Source organism: Hippocampus comes, unplaced genomic scaffold, assembly GCF_001891065.2.
Source record: "Hippocampus comes isolate QL1 unplaced genomic scaffold, H_comes_QL1_v1.1 scaffold266, whole genome shotgun sequence".
Taxonomy (NCBI): domain Eukaryota; kingdom Metazoa; phylum Chordata; class Actinopteri; order Syngnathiformes; family Syngnathidae; genus Hippocampus; species Hippocampus comes.
This window is the reverse complement of record NW_017804839.1, coordinates 243308-257794: the sequence shown is the minus strand read 5'-3', so window position 1 is coordinate 257794 and position 14487 is coordinate 243308.

Here is a 14487-nt window from a genome sequence, read left to right as displayed (position 1 = left end):
TAAAAATAAAAAGTCAACCGATTGCTTTAATATTGATATGACAAATATAAAGCAGATTATAGAATATGTAGTGCGACCTTTCACGCACATATGCAACCTGTCATTCAAAGCTGGTATCTTTCCATCAAAAATGAAAATTGCTAAAGTTATTCCAATTTATAAAAGTGGAGAAAGACATCTGTTTACAAATTATAGACCAATATCATTACTATCAGAATTTTCAAAAATATTAGAAAAACTATTTTCTCGCAGACTTGATAGCTTTATACAAAAACATGCGCTGTTAAGTGAGAATCAATATGGCTTCAGGGAAAAACGGACCACCTCAATGGCAGTTATGGAGTTTGTGGAAGCAATAGCCACTAATATAGATAAAGAATTTACTGTTGGGGTTTTCCTAGATCTAAAAATAGCTTTTGACACAATAGATCACAGTATATTATTAAAAAAAAATAGAACGATATGGCATTAGAGGTGTATCTTATAAATGGATAAAAAGTTATTTAGAAAACAGTTATCAGTACGTGCAGCTCAACAATAAAAAAACGAATCAACTGAAAAATCACTCATGGAGTTCCTCAGGGGTCAGTGCTTGGTCCAAAACTATTCATCTTATATATAAATGATATCTGCAGTGTCTCAAAACGATTCAAATGTGTCCTATTTGCTGATAATACAACTTTCTACCGCTCTGGAGAAAATATGAAACAGCCCCTGAAAACTGTGGAAAATGAATTTAACAAATTAAAAAACTGGTTCGACAGGAATAAATTATCACTTAACTTGAAAAAAATCTTAGCTAATTGTTATTGGCACAAGACCAATCAAACACCAAGTTAAAATTAAGGTAAACTCAATTGAAATAGAACGACCTTATGAAAATACGTTTCTTGGATTAGTAATTGATGCAAAACCCTGCTGGAAGCCACATATCGATAATGTTAAAAGAAAAATATCCAAAACCATAGGGATCCTCCAAAAAACTAAGGATGTGCTGAATAAGAGATCTCTGTACACATTATACTCTTCATTATTACTTCCATATATGACCTACTGTGTGGAAATATGGGGAAACGCTTGTAAAACAAACACTCCCTGTTTTAAAACTACCAAAAAAAAAGCAATCAGAATAATCAATAGATCTAATTATATGGACCCACGAATCCACTATTTATCAAATTAAACACAATGAAATTTTATGACCTGGTTGACTTCAAAATCGCCAAATTAATGTACAAAGCACACAATAACCTCCTTTGCCAAAACATCCAGAAGCTTTTTGAAATTCGAGAAAGTTGTTATAATTTAAGGGGTACTACTTGTGTCATCAGAATAGTTAAGTTGGAAACGAATGATATTTTGTTTCTACTTTAAGGGCAAAGAGGACATTTTTTGTTTGTTTTATGTACATTGTGTATTCGCGTTGTGAAATATGTATTTTGTGCATAAATTAAGTTTCGTTATTTCAATGTTATCGATATTATCGCTATTATCGCGAGACTTGCGCTGTGGTAAGGTGATTCCTGCCCAGTCACGGACAAACACTTGAACGCAAGACATAGGAAGAGCAGCAGCAATAAGGACTGTTCACTATCTGTTCAAGGTATTTGTGATTTATTTGGTTGTGTATGTAATTAAATGTAAGACACGATTGTAATCGTTATATTTTGTCCTGTAGATACCAAAAGTGCATTTATTGTTGCCCAAGACCTCCGAAGTGGCAGGCGGCAATGAGGTTAGCGTTAGCCCACATTTTGTATTAGCCTTGTATATTATTTCTCTATTGTATATTGTTGAAAGCATTTTATTTTGCCAACAGTTTTCACGGTGTTGGGGTACCAAGACAACCCCAAAGACACTATTAAACACCCGTCATTTGGAAACCGTGCCCTGGTTTTGTTACTTTGGAGCTACACTACTCTAAACAAAAAATCCAAAACAAGAACAAATATCAAGCAAAGGAGTGTATCTGTAATAGGTGTTAATCTGTGGAATAATTTGTGGATGCTGCCGTGGCACACATTGCCTACAACAACCCACTCAACACCAAGCTTCTGTGCATAGGGCTGGTCTTGTGAGCCATTAACTTGTTTGCATACCTTGGTACTCTGATGATGTCCCGACCCAAGAGAAGCATGATTTGGGCATTTGGATCCATTTCTGGAATGAGATGAGCTATTGACTTTAAATGTGCATGATGAAGAGCGACACTTGGAGTTGGAATTTCGTCTCTATTGTTCGGAATGTCATTACATTCTGTAAGGCTGGGTTAGTGGAATTCTGAGTGTTCCATCCAGGGATTCTAATTAATATCCTTTTGTCCGCCTTCCTGTCACTTCTTTTACTCCCGCACACGTTTTCAGTGTGTATGGGACACTTGGGACTTTTGTCAGCAAACACGTCAAAGAACTGCGAGCGGGCCAGCGACCTATTGCTCTGCTCATCTAAAATTGCATAGACTTTCACCGCCCTCTCTCTGTGACCAGCTGGATACATCTTCACAAGGCAAATTTTTAAACAGGATACCGCAGACGTTGGTGCATTTGGTTGTGATGTAGGATTCAGGCAAGGTTTTGACTTTCTCCCAGCCATGCTCTGGAGCAGGGACCTCCACTTCTGTACATGCTATGGGCTCTGGATGTAGGGCCGTGCAATGTTGCTCACTTTTGCACTCAAAACACTGAAACTGGACCCTGCAGTTTTTGGCAACGTGCGTTGATGAACAACATTTGAAGCAAAGATTGTTTTCTTTCAAGAATGTTTTGCGATCTTCTATGGGTCGTTCTCTAAACGCACAACATTTGTGCAAAGGGTGTGGTTTCCCATGAATAGGACACATTTTGTCAGCGTCCATTGCTTTCGTTGGAGACTCAGTCAAGTCAGGATCCGTCTTGAGTTTTATCTCTGTTTTGTAAGCTGAGATTTTCTGATTGTTTTTTGTCTGCCGCATTGATTTTTCAGCCTTGGGTACACTGTCTGAGTGATAAAGCTGAAGCTTGGATTGTTGGCAATGTTTGCTTCTTGATGAACAAAATCTACAAATAAACTGAAGGGTGGATAATGCACATTCTCTCGTCGCTTATACGACGCACCAACTGAAGCCCACTTCTCTTCCAGGCGAAAGGGAATCTACTGGGTTAACTCCTCTAACTGTGTCAAGGAAGGACAGACCAGGTAAGACTCCTTCATCCTTAGCTGAGAGTATTTCCATGAGAAGATTACTTAACTTCGTTAACGTAGCATATTCCCTGTTCCCTATCTTTGGAAAGGCGTCAATGCGTTTGAAGAGAGCATCTTCAATTGCTTCTGTTGAACCGTAAGTTCCGTAAGAGTCTTGCCCACAAAATGTCTACGCCTGCTTCTGGATTATTGACATGAATTGCCGTTATCCATTCAGCATGTTCTTTTGACTCCTTACCTAGACATTTTAAAAGAAGATCAATTTCTTCACTTGCTGTTAAATTTAAGCAGTTGGTCGCAGAATGAAAAGAGTGTTTCCAGACTCTGTAATTTTGTGGCTTGTCATTAGACTGGAGTAAACCGGTAGACACCAATTCACGGCGAGCAACGTATCTCACAAATTCATTTGTTTGGAGTTACTGTAGTTGGAATTAGGAGACATGGGACAGGATAGGATAGGGGTGATGCAACACTTTGGTTGTTCTGATTTCTAAATTGGTGCGGCAGTGCAGAATGACATCTTTCAAACTTCACTTGTCGGGGCTCACGAACATATTCATCCCTACAAGGTTGAACATGTTGGGAAATATTGTGTGGTGTTAGCGAGACATCCTTTTCGTTTGGCTGGTGTTCTGTTTCCAAAGTTTTGGTTTGTTCAGCAACATACTGTTGAGTGCGCTGAGTGGCTGTTAAAGGGAGTAGAATCCAACACATGCATGCTACATTGTTGGCTCATGTTATCAACAGCAGCTTCCAGTGCTTCTGCTTCCGCAATGGCTGCTGCAGTTTCTGTCTTTGCATAGATGCTTAGAATCTAGCTTTTTCGAGTTTCAGGTTAATTTCTTCCTCAGCGTAATAAAGACGTGCTTTTGCAGCTTCTGATTTTGCTCTTCCTTTAGCTGCGGCAGAGGATGTTGTTGACGAGGCACGAGAGTGCACAGACGAAGCATGTCAATGTGTCTTTGACATGGCTACTTCCTTTATTTTCTCCTTCTGACTTCAGGCGGTTCGTAGGGCACTGATTTGTTAGCCTACTTGTTGAAAGTTATGGTTTGTTCCTACCAGCGTGTTCACGTTATCTTGCCCGCTAGGAAGCCGAGGTTTTACTGTACTGTCTCGGCCTGATTTGGACAGTCAGCAAAACTCATCTTCAACACCACGCCTCTGAAGACGTTATTCTTGGTCCACGGGTTTAATAGTGCAGAAAAAGGTGAAACTGTAACATACAGTACAATGCAAAATGACCTTCAATTCACACCATGCACAGATGTTACAATAAATAACGCAATTCACAGTGTATATGAATTGCTCTTCGTTCACAACCAACTAAATGAGCTAAGATGACCTCAACGCGAAACGAGCAAGACGCCATTGTGCTAACGCAATTATCGGGCGCTAGCATAAATCTTAACACGTTTTATGCACATTGCCAAAGAGCATTTTCAAAATAAAGGGTCATAGTACTGTTCACCGATAACAACCCGAATTTGTACATACCCACGATGCTACCAAAGGCGTGAAATGTATGTGGATTGTGCTGGATTAAACTCGATGACCATCACTCTTCTCTCGTTGACAATCTATTGCTCTACTTCCTGCTTCCGCGTACGCGTCTTCCGATTTGAGGACGTGACGGGCTGTATCATGTAACAACCTCAAATTCAGTAATAAAAACACCATGACAAATAAAAAATACACAGCTCAAATAAGAGTTTAAATCTTAAAACAAACAAAAAAAAAACAGCCCTACAAAAACATACCAACAGATATAGCTAGTCAGAAATGATGGGAAATTTTAGAAGATGTGCTTTGTTTATTTGCATAAAATTGAAGAAACACCACAGCGTATCATGTGTCTCAGCACCCATTGTACTCACCAGTGCACACTGACTGATTATGGCAAATTACTATCTGTATGAGTTGCAGAGAATCCACTCTCCATGCAATATGCAGCCCTGAAGCAGGGGAAGAGAAATTTTTGCGCTAAGTACCACAAAAACAAATTGTGAATTACTGTAGCTGGATGGGACGCCTCCTAAACCCTAAACTAAACTTTTTTACTTCTTCCTACTCCTTTGAACATATAATTGTGATGATGACTGTTTTCTTTTCCTTTTTTACAAATTTACTTACCTTCACTTTTTGTCAATTTATTTCTGTATTGTATATTTTATATGTTCAATAAACAAACAAACAAACAAATGTCGCTGGTAAATCTCTGAGTACAGTGTGTGACGATGTCATTCTATATGGAAAATGTATTCATAACCCATATATAGTAAACGGTGTGGTCGGTTTTCATTTAAACTGAAATCTTTCGGTTATCCGTAATACTTTTATTCTATAAAACATACATGTACTTTTATTGTATAAGCATTGTTTTAATCTAACATTTTTCACATTTTCAATTATCCTATCGTGCATTAAATTGCCCACTAAGTAAAACACGCGTGGAAGCTAGAATCAATCAATATATATATGAATCTACTGTATATGTTGCGAGTCGATTTTATGCAACAAAATAAATGATATATTTGCGGTTAGCGACTCATGGCTCTGAAGCGCCTCCTGGTGTTTTGCAATACAAAGTCACGAGATGAAATTGATCGACAGCAAATGTTCCCGGAAATGATGCATTCTATACGTAAGATAGACATGCTGTGTTCGCACAATGACGTAAAATGGGATGGTAAATTTAAGTGTTAAATGAAGTTGGGGATTATAATTTATTAATATGCACAAAACATCAGTGATGCACGGCTTGGAAAAAAAATGGGGATATTGGCTTGTCATATGAATTGAATGAACCTAAAATATAATATAACCTTTGAAATGCGAATGTAATTTGACTTCTCAGAACTTTTGAATGCAGAAGTCCAATAGTACGTTTTTGCACCGCCTGCTGTTCTCTAGCAAGAAGTTGGAAGGCAAAATCCACAACAGGTGTTGTGTTGTCCATCTTTCCAAGGACTTCCAATTCTTCTGCCTCCAACCTCACTGTGTCTCCTCATGACACTCTATGACTCTAAGCGCAGTGTAAAAAATGTGAATAGCATGTTGATGAAGACTGTTTAAACACCAATTCTCAATGAATCAGAAAACTTCTTAGGGTATTTATGTATTAAACACCTGGTGTGAATGTTGCCATTTAACTCTATGTTTGAGAAGTACTGAAATACTGAACAGCGGAACGTGCACACAAACATTGAGAGAGCGATTAAGTTCACTAGTAAAGGTTGTGCTAAAGTGCATTTTAGGTTCACCATGATATTTTGCCTGAAAGCCAAATATTTTGTAGTTATTGTGAGCATAGTGTATGATACATTATAATATGCATTTCTACACATAGAGCACAGGTGCATCTCAGTAAATTTCAATACTGTATTGTAATAAAAAAAGTTCAGTTCAAAAATTGTAATTATGATTTTGCGATAGCACTGTATCTTTACACAACCCCCAAATTCACCATTAAAAGAAATCTGAAAAATATACAATACAAGGAACAAACAAAAATGATTTTGAATATTCAAAAAATGTTATGAATTAGCCTTGGCCCATATCTTTAAATAATCTGTATTACACAAATTTAAATTTTTCAATTGAACAAAAATTTTGTCATTGATAATAAATACACTTTTCTATGATATTCTTATTTATTACGATGTACCTGTACAAACATGTAAGTGCACAACTAGCAGCCCATCAAATAATATACCAATGCACAATCGCACAGTTTTATTTTTAACAATAAAAACAACAGGGTTTCAAATGTCAACTTTTATTCAACACACTGCAAACCTTTTTTTGTCCTTGTACTTTATTTAACCATGTAAAGAAGTCTCACTGAGATTCACATCTCTTTAAAGGAGAAGTCAACTCCAAAATTTTCTTTACAATATGTTCCTTTCAGCCGCACGAGTTGAAGCACTACATTCTGATTATTATGGCATTTGTGGAATATGAGTTAAACAATAATATCCACCTATTGTTGTCATTCTCATTGGGCGGCCATTTTGTGAGTTGCTGTTGACTGATAATGACATTACAGTTCCTCGGGGCTCAGGTAATGACCAATCATGGCTCAGCTTCAGAAAACAGCTGAGCCGTGATTGGTCGTTGGTAATCCGTTCTTTGTTGTTGGAATTGCCCCCTGTTTAAGATGCATGACACAGTGTTGGAACACATCAAAGGCTGACTGTAGGCATTCAAGGATGTATACCAATGAATGGGGTGAGCTCCATAAGACTGCATCATCACCATAAAAAATAACTGTATTCAAACTATTGTCCCAAAGATTGTTTACATACAGGCAGAACAACAGAGATCACAAAACGCAGCCCTGGGGCATACCCTTCTTCATAGGGAGGAGAGAAGGTCCATCACGTATCAAAGATTGTGATTTTCCAGACAAGAATTTGGAAAAGCAACAAACAGCTTGCTCAGACAGACCACATATGATAGAGCTTAATTGTCAATGTTTCCTGGTCCAAAGTACCAAACTTAATTTTAATAACATTTAAAGGGAGCTGTCCAGCAAAAACAGATTAATGTAGGGTGGAATTAAATTCATGTTCTTTAAATTGTTTTCGGTTGTTTTGTTTTGTTATAAAGTGAAATTAAACATAATCCATTGATTGATATTGAGGGGGGAAAATGTAGACTTGATATTTTGTAAAAACTCAATCTTTTTAATATCTGCCTTATTTTATGTGAGCCACAATGGCAGGGCAGGGCTGGGGAAATATTTTTTTTACTTACATAGATTTAAATCAAACGTCCCCTAAATGAAAGTTATGTTGTCTTCGTAGGTAACATCTATAGCAGAATAGATATATTACTTATGTTTTTAGTCGTTATTATTCATCTCTAATTTTAAAGTCCAGGTATCACCAGAGTCACCAAAAGGGGGCGCCCAAGTCATTTGAAATTGAAAGAGACGTCAGAACACACGAGGTTACAATCCAAAGGAACAAACAATTACTTATAATATTCCGGGTCAAGGCAATAGTCTGGAAATGAAGTCTCGTGTGACTGTAAATTATGATTGTGAGAGAAAGGAAACCAGTGATTTATTCAAGTGACTGCTGGGAAATATTGATCTGGGACAATGTGGCTGAAGTGATTGTGTCTCTTTTTCGAGATTGCTTGAAGAAAATAAAAGGGAAGGACAGAACTGAAGCTAAGGAGTTAAAAAAAAAAAAAGTGAAATCCGCCTTTGGCCTGCAGTTTGGTATGACACTCATTATCTGAAGTGGGCCATTCGGAGGAAGGAGTAATCACCGCCGTAATCATCGCCCAGTCTTGGCAAACCTGCCCTGTTGTTCAAGTGCATCTTATTGCTTATTATCTGAGATAACATAGACCATCGATAATCTTTCAACAACAACAACAACAGCCAGACACAATACTTCCCCCGTGTCCTGCACCAGCAAGTATGTGAAGGTCATATCATTATGAGAATTATGTGCTAAGACAATTCACTGTTACAGTCTTTTAACAGGCCCTACCTACACTGATTCAGTCGAGTAGGACAGACGTTCTATCACAAAAATACAATATTACGCGCCAGGTTCTCACTTCTCATAACAATCTCGGAGATGCTGGTGTTTTAAAGGCGATATGACCAAAGGGTGGCACTGCAGCCTCACAAATAAGGCTCTTCTCAACGGTCAGGCTGACTATAATCCAAGGTTTGAAAAGCACTTGTCGCCTCTAAATTGTTCCTACAAAGAGCTTGGAAATACTTGACTTTTCTCCTTATGTGGTTATGGATTTCCCTTTTCCACAATTAAGTGCCATTAAAAGCGAATGTATCCAGTTAAACCACATGAAAGCAGTGCTGAGGGTGGACAGCGGGATATTTTGCCCATCCACTTAGTGTGACTTCAAATAAAAATATCTTAAATTCACAGAATAATTAAAATAAATAAACAACTATGAACGATATGGATCAAATGGGAAATCCACAATTTGTTAGACCAACCGCAGGGGTTGGAGAAAAGGCACAAGACCTTCTTACAAGATTAAGTTGATAAAGATTTTTCAATTCCATTTTAAGACCTAAAATGTACCTACATACATAAAAATACCTCACATTTAGGTATCTGGATGTTCAAGGGTTTTTGTTAGACATTGATACAAAGTATCTAAGGCAAGTAAAGTGATCTGATGAGACGTGCTGACGAATATTTTCTTGGCAAATGGTTTGTTTTTTTATGTTAAACACTCCACGCGCGCGCGCGCGCGCGCACACACACACACACACACACACACACACACACACACACACACACACACACACACACACACACACACGCATACACGCATACACGCATTTTGACAATTGAAGTTAACACCTAATTTTTTGAGTGGTAATAGTAAATGTGCCTCATTACTCAAATTTACAGTGGAAATTTTGACAAATAATACAAAACAAAACTTTAGTAGCAACTATCTTCACCCTACAGAAATATTTGAAATCATGTTGTGTCGTGTCACTTTCGATTCCACACGAAAGCGCACTCAGAGCTTCTCTTGCTTATATGTCAGCTGCCACCAGGGGTCGTAATATTGCCCTCAGCAATCAAATGTATTCAAGAAGGCAAGATTCATAGCACAACATTTATACATATATGTTTATTGTTTGATTCAGAACATTGGGTCAGAACTTAAGCAAAGGTCTAAATAAGACTGGTATTTTATCAAATGATTCAGTCAAATGACTAATTACAAAGTTGAAGTTGTGTATTAAATCTAAATTATGTAGCGTATAGATTCATCAATTGCTAAAGTCTGGCGTTCATGATGCACACGCTGGATTGGGGCACATTACCATAAGGGTTAATGAGGGGGCACTCTGAAGTAATTAAAACAAGAGCATTATAGGCGACTGTTTCGCATAAGGTACTCACTGCAAAATATGCTATACTTAATTAAAACTCTTTGCTGACAGCATTTTGTATCTTCCAGGTAATCTGCTGTGAAATTAATAAGGCCCGGAGAATTAAATGATGCGCTTTGGCAAAGAAAGGAGATTTTTTTTTTTCTGCAGTGTGCATGACAGGGATTTCCATTTGGAATGTGTGATCCATATTAAGCTGGAAAATAGTTCTTCAGGTTCCCTCGCTAATCTGATTCCAATTTCACTCGTGATGCGACACTGTAGCGACAAGCTAGGGGACGTTTAATTGAAACGCCTGTGCTTTTTAATTGGATTCTGTTAAGATGTGAAATCGCCTCCTGAATTACCACCGTGTGCCTTTAAAAGCTGATACCGACTGGTTTCCAGCAGTGATCAGTTGAGGGGCCGAAATAATGCCTCCATTCAACGATGTTTCCCCGTACTGAGGCATTCTTGAATTTCAAGCCAAACTGCATGGTCGGTGGACAGCCTTGCATTTCAAAGACAACACTATCTGTTAAATGAATAAATGGTTGTTGGGGGATGCTTCAGACTCAATGCAAAGACTCAATACAACAATTAAGCATGTCCTCACAGAGTGGGTACAAGAAGTCACACAATTTCATTTCATGGAACCTTCGATCTCACCGCAGACCCAACCCATTATGGCATTATTCTGGATGAAAACACAAATCTTTCCATCGCAAATACTTCAGCTGTCAGATAAGCATTCCGAGGCAAGAAATCATGAGATCATAGTTAAGCCAAGGGCGTTAACAACCGACTGTCACAAGTTCAGTTCCTGTGTGGGTGGCGCACAGTGAGCTTCCTTCACCTCCTCGAGGTTGGTGCTCTCCCAACCTCATACATTGAGATTTGTGTATTCTCCCATTCGAGGGCCAGTCTCACCCTCGTGTGGGAAAAATAAATAAATAAATCCCCCCTCCCCCAAAAATAACCCTGCTCTCCCACTGCCGCCTTCTCCACCTACATCCGTGACCCCCTCCGATAAGCTTGGAGTTCATCCTTTTCACTGATTAGTTTGCTGGCAGATTGAATGGCCGTGTGTCACCCTGTTGGCTCTGCCTGCATGCCTGGATCAGCAGGTGGCTGCTACACTGTCCAACATGATACTGAAACCATTATTTATTCTCTGCCTGCCCATGAGCAAATCCAAGTTTTCCAACTCACACAGAATTTATGGGAAGTCGATGCCATTTTTGGCTAGTTTATATTCTAGAAAAACGACGCTGCTGAAATGTGATGCTGATGCTACTTGTAAAATGTATTCTATGGGATTTATATTCTAGCGGAGGATACTGACAATATGAGGTCATTAATAAGTTCGTGGGGGGGAAAAAAATCGCTGTCCTACTGTATAAACTGTGTGTAATGTGCACATTGACATGTTTTTATTTGTTGTCCTGTGTGTTATTTATGGTCCGAACTGAAGCTCCAGGACTGTGAAATAACAAGCACAAGAGGGATTTCACGCCTTTTCCTCTCCGGAAAGATATGTTTTTCCTCACTCAGCACAATGTCGCTCCCTCCGCAACAAACTTTGTTTACTCCCAGCACACCCACAGCCTATATATTTCCGGAAAAGCCAACAGAATTAAATGGTATCATTAAGAATGGGTTCCCACGGGTATAGTGCATTCAGGTTTACTTACGTTACACCTCTGGCCTTTTTATCGTTGTTATCAATGGCACGCTGTGCATCATTAGAAAAAGACAAACAGCCTTGTTTCTTTCTGGGGGGCAGACAGAAAATCAATGCTCAGTTTCCCATGAGCACCTAATTAGCTGGACACTTGTGCGCTGTTAAAACACAGAGCAGATCTCTTTGTCCGTCGGGTCGATAGGGCGAAATGCACGAGAGACACCTTCAGAGCTGATAAAGTGTCAGAGAGGTGAGGAGTAAACACACAAGTGACACTTATGGTCTAGCACGTCTCACACCTACTATATGCTTTGGCAGACTCGATTTCAACTTTATCGGCACAGGCACATTTCACACTGTGGCCCAAACCCCACCCCCCCACCCCAATTTTTTTTTCTTATCTCGTAAATGCCTCAGATGATTTTTGATACACACAAACAGCGCAAGTGCCACCGCTGTCTTTGTTGTTGTTAATGCTGTAATATCAATGACTTTGTGAAACTACAATCATAAGAAATATACAGGTTAGCAATGATTGTTCATTTGGGTTTCATTCAATTTACATTCAAGAGAGACAGGTCTCTACTATTGCTTATGGGTAAAGTGAAGTCACACTGATTACTTTACAAGGAAAGCTCAAAAGAAAGAAAGTAAGAAAATACATAGCTCCAACTTCAAATGCCTGACAGTTCAGCGAGCATCTGAGGGAGCAACTCCACAAATGTGTTTTAGTTCTTCCTTCGCTTTTTTGGTGGGATGCCACCACATGATAGTACTAATGATGGCAAACAGGAATAGGGTGACGATATACCATCAAAACCGTATTCTGAATTTTTAACACAAGGAAGTATCTGGCTTACCAGTACAATATGAGTGTCGCAATTAATAATCAATTTCACACACACGTGTTTCACCAAACAGAGGCTAAAATGGATTTGGCAGCCTACTGTGTAGTACATAGAATTACTTAAATCATAAATACTAACAAATCAACCACAAAGGTCAAGATGTGTTGACGTTTTGGCAGAAAGACGCACAACGTATTATTTCTGATTAATTGCATTATAGCAGTGCCTTATTAAATCCAGCAAGGAAAAGAAATGCCACTAGGTGACAGTATGGCTCTGCAAACTTCGAAATGACTTACTGCCCAATTCCGTTTTCTGAAAGGGTGAGTCGTTTTACTTTAGTGTAGTTTTATTAAACAGTGGTGTATTCCAAAATATATGACAGTCAATTTTTTTTTTGTCAAATTACTTTAAACCAAAATGACCACACTTAAGAAAGATTTAATGATGGTGACATTTTGAGATTGGAACAAATTAACTTTGTTCCCATGGGAGCATGTTTTACAAGTCAGCCAATCACAGAACACAATGAGGATTGAGAGGTTCCGCTGTACTATTGTTATTTATTTTGGAATTTGGAATTTGGTGGTTGTATTCTCATAAAGACACTGAGTAATAATGAGGGATAGACGGAATTACTACAGCAAATTGTGGCTTCTGTGTGACCAAAATATAAATATAGGGCTATAAATGATAAAGGGCCTTGTGTAAAAAGGCTCAGACGTCATTCAAACTAGAATAGGCTCATGAAACAAGTGCTGAATATAAGTATTTTTAACTTGAGTGCCAGGTGGAAGGCAGTCTTCTTAAATAGCTTCTGACTCAATTGGTCTCTCAGCAGCGACGTTCAGAAGAAAAAAAAACGGGGGGGGGGGGGGGGGGGGGGGGGGGGTCTGAAGGTAAAAAAAAAAAAATCGAAAACGTCCAATCCTTTTCTGTAACCTGTCAGAGTGACACTTGCAAACTTCCACTATAGACAAGGTGGCAGTACAAACGCAGATAGATGGCGGGGAATAAAAGGACCTTCTCATGGCAAACTTTCTGCAAATGTCAGCCTTTCAAGCTGTTGAGAAGACCTATTTCATATCTATTACAGCAGGCATTCTGTGGCCGATATTTCCGATTTCAGTCCTGCAAATCCTCTGCCAATCTTCTGCCCTTAAGAATCTCTGCCAGCCCCGGATACATTATTCCTCCTACCTCCTCTCTCCCCCCCTTTTGATGTGACAGAACAAACCGCGACCTATTAGGATTAAGGCTTTGAAAAGATCTTTGAAGCTGTTCAAGGTTTCTTTAAACTGGGGAATGACAATATAAGCTGTGCGGCAGCAGATGCCAAATGGAGAGATTGCTAGTGCTCCTCGGGGAGGTCTGCTGTCACAAAACGCACAGACATACAAACACTCACAAATGTGCACGCGCCTGTGCACGCGCCTTTGCACGCACCACTTGCACACCTACCCAAAACACTACGCACACCTGTCTTTAAAACTTCACGTATCATGCGCTTTGATGCATTTTCCAAGTAATGTTATGTATTTACCTGTATATTAAAGCTTTATTTCTCCCCCCACCAGGAGAATCTTTATTGTCCTGATTACATATTTTTAAATACATATTCCTCCTCATGAATATTGCTCAGTGGCTTTGTTGCTGCCTTACTGAAGTGCACCACATTATGGCTGGTGCTGTTCTTAACCATTCAGCTACAGCTGTTCCAAAAGAGATCAGGAAACAAAGATCACTTATGCTGACTCTCGCATGCTAAGCGAGGGACAATGGCCTCTAGTCTAGAGAATCATGTCCGGCATGGCTCAGGTAGCTTTGGATCAATCCTATTTTGGACCACCATGGACACCTCAGATATTGTGTAAACATTTAGCACTAATGTTAAC